The sequence below is a fragment of the Schistocerca serialis genome, chromosome 3 (assembly GCF_023864345.2).
Source record: "Schistocerca serialis cubense isolate TAMUIC-IGC-003099 chromosome 3, iqSchSeri2.2, whole genome shotgun sequence".
NCBI classification, from domain to species: Eukaryota; Metazoa; Arthropoda; class Insecta; order Orthoptera; family Acrididae; genus Schistocerca; species Schistocerca serialis.
In genome coordinates, this window is record NC_064640.1 from 133,153,140 (window position 1) to 133,158,454 (window position 5,315).

The 5,315-nt window shown below is 42.1% G+C and overlaps 1 non-coding gene across 1 annotated transcript; it reads right to left on the minus strand.

The window, feature by feature from the left end:
- Positions 1-248: 248 nt before the first annotated feature.
- Positions 249-323, minus strand: Trnas-cga (transfer RNA serine (anticodon CGA)). Its single transcript has one exon. It is a non-coding gene; the product is annotated as a tRNA-Ser (tRNA).
- Between the last annotated feature and the right edge of the window lie 4,992 nt (positions 324-5,315).

Below are 5,315 nucleotides of genomic sequence, written 5' to 3' on the forward strand. Positions count from 1 at the left end.
TACCAACTGAGCTACCGAAGCACGACTCACGCCCGGCACTCACAGCTTTACCTCTGCCAGTACCTCGTCTCCTACCTTCCAAACTTTACACAAGCTCTCCTGCGAACCTTGCAGAACTAGCACCCCTGAAAGAAAGGATATTGCGGAGACATGGCTTAGCCACAGCCTGGGGGATGTTTCCAGAATGAGATTTTCACTCTGCAGCGGAGTGTGCACTGATATGAAACTTCCTGGCAGATTAAAACTGTATGCCCGACCGAGACTCGAACTCGGGACCTTTGCCTTTCGCGGGCAAGTGCTCTACCAACTGAGCTACCGAAGCACGACTCACGCCCGGCACTCACAGCTTTACCTCTGCCAGTACCTCGTCTCCTACCTTCCAAACTTTACACAAGCTCTCCTGCGAACCTTGCAGAACTAGCACTCCTGAAAGAAAGGATATTGCGGAGACATGGCTTAGCCACAGCCTGGGGGATGTTTCCAGAATGAGATTTTCACTCTGCAGCGTAGTGTGCACTGATATGAAATTTCCTCGCAGATTAAAACTGTGTGCCCGACCGAGACTCGAACTCGGGACCTTTGCCTTTCGCGGGCAAGTGCTCTACCAACTGAGCTACCGAAGCACGACTCACGCTCGGCACTCACAGCTTTACCTCTGCCAGTACCTCGTCTCCTACCTTCCAAACTTTACACAAGCTCTCCTGCGAACCTTGCAGAACTAGCACTCCTGAAAGAAAGGATATTGCGGAGACATGGCTTTGCCACAGCCTGGGGGATGTTTCCAGAATGAGATTTTCACTCTGCAGCGGAGTGTGCGCTGATATGAAACTTCCTGGCAGATTAAAACTGTGTGCCCGACCGAGACTCGAACTCGGGACCTTTGCCTTTCGCGGGCAAGTGCTCTACCAACTTTTTTTTTTTTTTTTTTTTTTTTTTTTTTTTAGGGCCTCCCTTCTCCCCTCACAGCCCTTCCAAACGCTCACCTTGCTTTGCCTTCTTCGGCTAGCCTCTTTGCTTTTGTCGTTTTTATTATTATTATCATTGTTATTATGAGTCCATCCTTCTACCAACTTTTTTTTTACTTTTTTTATTGTATGTACTTTTTTATGTTTTTGATGCCAAGTCCTCATTTTTCTTACTTTTTGCGAGTGCTCGGCCACTTTTTCTTGTTTTGTATTTTTTTGTTTTATTTTTTTTATTGTTTTATTTTTTTTAATTTTTTTTTTTTTTGTTTCGGCTTCTTAATTTTTTTTCTGTAAGCTGGATGTCTAAATTACCTTAGCTAATAGAAATGAGAAATAAATGTTTCTTCTTAATATTAATTAAAGGTAATGAATCTTCCTCTTGCTAATGGAAAGATAAGTATATTAAAATAAACTGATACGTGAAGTCTCTCATCTTCATAAGGAGAACATAAAATCTCGCAACCCCTTGAAGAACGTTTTTTTAGAACTTAAAACTTCTCCGCGTATGGCATAAGATAATTAAAAAAAAAAATACAATACATAAAACTTGATGTCTAATTTCTTCATGAGGATATAGTCCTGTGCGTCTTGCTACGGACTTGATTTCTTTTCTGCTGTGTCTCGTGAAAGGATCGAAGACATTCCGGTTCCAGGTATCTGTAATCGTGCAAGGCTGACATCTCTGAATTCCGTACCAATCTTAATCTGTCTATTGTTCTCTGTTTAATTTTATTCCATGATTCTATTTAGGAAGCATGCGTAATTTTTTTTGTAGTTTTGTGTCCGCATGAGATGATGGTGCTGAGTCGTTAGATACACCCAATAATCTTCTTTGATTTTATTTTCTGCCTTCAAGATATAGTGCACAGTGTGCCCTTTTAGCCAGTTAACAGCATTTCTTTTCGTATCAGGGTATGGCACTGCGTCTGGAGTCAGAAAATCTGCGGCGGTGAAAACGGTTGGAGATGTTCTGTTAACGGTCGCTAATTTCTGCTTAACTATATGCCATATGTCTCTTACTGTTTCACACACGAATCGGTGTTCTTCAGTGTCAAGAAGGTTACATGACGCGCACAAGGGCGAATTTGTGAGATGTATAGCGTGCAATTTGGAATTAGTTGAAATTTTCCTGTTGACTGCATTATACCAAGTTGCTTTCACCTTAGAGGGTAAGTTCCGATCGTCGATATTTTTCCAAATTGCAGACCAGTCGTTGTTGGGGTATTTTCTTTCAATAATATTTCCGTCCTTAGCTTCCATCAAATATGTATAGATGTCCTTTACTCTCTTCAACTGCTGTTCTGAGAGCCTCGAGGAGATATAACTGTACTCAACGAGAAAAGTTTTCAGGTGACAAAGACCAGCTGGTATATGCTTCACATCTATAGGCGGCTGCATGCTTGTTGGAGCAATTTCATTCAGCAAGTGGGCCGTTAAGCTGTCGGGCATCTGTTTCCATTGCTTGCACATTCGACACACATATAACGCTCGTGACCTGTAACTGATATCAACAAGGTTTAAACCTCCTTTCCTTGTTGGGAGTGTTAGTGTATTGAACTTCACTTTGAAAATGTTGCCTTGGCATACAAAGCTTCCTATCGCGGATAAAATTCTTCTGGCTGTTTCTAATGGCATCGGAAAAGCTTGGACAACATAGTTAAGTTTGGATGTTATATACACATTTACTAGTTTGATTTTCTGTATCTCGTCCAGTTGCCTCATACTGTTTCCTTGTACAGATGCTCGTATGCTTGCAAGTAGTTTTTTATAATTGACGGCAATAGTGTGTTGGATGTTGCTCCTAAATTCAATACCCAAACATTTCAATGTGGATACTTCCGTCAATTGTCCCCGATTTTGCATGGATATTCCTCTGCCTAGGTTCATGATGCCTGACTTCCTTTTATTTAGTTTGGCGCCAGAAGCAAGTTCATATGTGTGTACAATCTGAAGAGCTTTCGCCACTTCATCTTCATTTATAACCAGGACGCCCACATCATCTGCGTAGGCGTTGCACACTATTTTCTTGCCGTTTATACACAATCCTTGCAGGTGATGCGTGAGTATCGCGAGGAGAGGTTCTATTGCTATTGCGAAAAGGGCCATTGACATTGGGCAACCTTGACGTACGGATCCAGTCAATTCAATCTCTCTACTTAGTTGTCCGTTTATCACTATTCGTGCTACACTGTTTTTCAGAATTTGTTGAATAATCCTCACGAATCGTGGTGGGAATCCCATTACTTCCATGATACCAAGAAGATACTTATGATCGACCCTGTCAAACGCCTTCTCGAAGTCTAATGACACTAAAGCACATTTTATTCGGCATACATTTGGGTTGATATTATGTCCCTATATTCGCATATATTCTGATAAATGTTTCTGTCTTTGCCTACACATGTTTGGTACGTGCCAGTTACAGAGTTAATAACCATTTTAATTCTTCTTGCTAATACGCGGGCCATAATTTTGTAATCACTGTTGAGTAATGTTACTGGGCGAAGGTTTTCAATCGCTTTGCTAAGTGAGTTTTTAGGAATTAGAACTATGATCCCTTCAGGAAATTCTTTGGGAGCGGCAACAGTGCCACTCATGATTTCGTTGTACATACATAGCAACTTGCTTTTCATTTGTGGCCAGAACACTTGGTAGAATTCCACGGGGATACCGTCAGGTCCTGGAGACTTATTTTTAGGACTCTGTGCTATTGCGTCTTTCAATTCGTCCTCTTCTATTTCGGACATGAGATTTTCTACTTGCTCTGTACTAATTCGTCCTGATACGTTTCTAACAAGATCACGCCGCGCCTCGTCGACGGTAGGTTTGGTGGACATCATATCTGAGATATATTTATGAACAGCGTTTTGAATTTCATGCTGTTTGTGTGCCTGGTCCCATCAGGTAACTTAACTTCAGTCAGTATTTTTCTGTTTCCTCTCTTATTCTCACGCATTACATGGTACATAGCCGTTTCTTCCCCTTCTACAATGTTGTGTAGTGTCGCTCTGACTTTAAAACCTTCTGACTGTCGCCGCTTCAGCGCCAAAAGTTTTGCTTTGACTTTCTGAATCCGGCTAAAGTTCTCCATTAATCGTGTGTCCAAGGTGTACAGGTCTCTAAGGCAGCTAAAATAAAATTCAGTCGTCTTTTTAATCCAGAAACTTTTCTGTCGCGAGTAATCCATCAGCATTCTTCTTATTTTAGGCTTCGCACATTGTAACCACCAAGCTATGGCAGAACTGTATCGCGGGAATCGTTTCTCGCATTCTTGCCACACATTAGTAAATGCTACGCGACATTCCTCATCTTGGAGATGTGTAATGTTGAGTTTCCATATGCCCCTCGCTCGGTAAGTCTCTTGTTTTTCCAAATTTACTGTGATGATGTACGCGGCATGGTCAGAAAACATAGTGGGCCAGACCTCAGACTGGAGTACATGGTTCTTAAGGTTGGACGACACGTAAATTCTGTCTAGCCTGCTTGCTGAGTGACTGTTAAAATATGTGAAACCGGCCTGTGCGCCATGGGTATGTTCCCAGGTATCGGTTAACTGCATTTGGTGGACTATTCTTTCCAGTTCTACGGACTTGTTGAAATTCGGTGTCTGGTCTTTCGGGCTAAGTACAGAATTAAAATCGCCGGCTAGGATTATATAATCTTGACGTGTACCGAAGAGATGAACGATTTCCCTTCTAAAAAAAATCCGCTCTAGCACGCCTGTTATTGTTGCCTGACGGTGCATAAACGTTGATGATGCGGGCATTGTTAACAGTCACTGCAACCCCTCTGCTGTTTTCAAGTTTTGCTATTTGTGTGACACGGATGCCTTCTTTCGTGAGAATTGCGGTTCCCAGCTCTGCACCGTAACCGGGGTTTATTGTGGCGTTGTATCCACGTATCTTCTCTAATTTAATATCTGTTACTTCCTGTAACAGTAGTATATCAACGTCAGCTGCGTATAGAAAGTCTTGCAGATGTTGTAAATGCAGGGAGGAGCGTATCTTATTAATGTTCAACGTAGCGATTTTGTAGGCTTGCGCTGCGTTCATATTGTCCTATTCATTACCGAAGTCAGTATTCGTCATACGAAGTGCTGTCGGAGGAAAATCCTGTTTCACATGTATGTTCCGGCAATGATGTATTCATCGCCTTCAGTTGATCTCTTGGGGCAGAAGTCTGTTCCGTTCCTCCAGTTTCGTTCAATTCTTCATCTTGATGCATTTCATCCGATTCATCAGCCCAGGTTTTGTGTTGATTAGCTTTCGATGTCTCTTTTTCTGCATTTCTAGTATCAGGGAAAACCTTGTCTGCATCGAAATTTACTATCAGCTTCAACCCCTCGTTTGA